We start from the raw sequence: 388 nt of genomic DNA on the forward strand, positions 1-388 counted from the left end.
TCGAGTCATGGGAGATGGAAAGACTATAAGCCGTCATAGCTCAGTGGTAGAACATGTGGCTGCAAATCAAGAGATCCCTGAGATACCTCAGGGAATAAGTTATCCTCCACACAAATATTGGAAGCAACTAATAGAAACACCAAAATTACTAGGAATCATTCAACAGAAGCAAGGAAGAGACATAGAGGAGCTCAAAAAGCACCATTGGACCTTCAAGAAGGCGCCACCCTCACTCAGGTGGATTCATTCCTTGTTCTTTATTTCATTCTGTTTTCGGTTTTTAATGTTGTGTTTATCTTTGTTTTGTGTCTCTACTTCATGATCATTAGTATGTAACCATGCCTTAAAGCTATGAATAAAATCCATTAATCCTTCACCTCTCTTAAAT

The sequence above is a fragment of the Arachis duranensis genome, chromosome 6 (genome assembly GCF_000817695.3).
Source record: "Arachis duranensis cultivar V14167 chromosome 6, aradu.V14167.gnm2.J7QH, whole genome shotgun sequence".
Classification (NCBI taxonomy): domain Eukaryota; kingdom Viridiplantae; phylum Streptophyta; class Magnoliopsida; order Fabales; family Fabaceae; genus Arachis; species Arachis duranensis.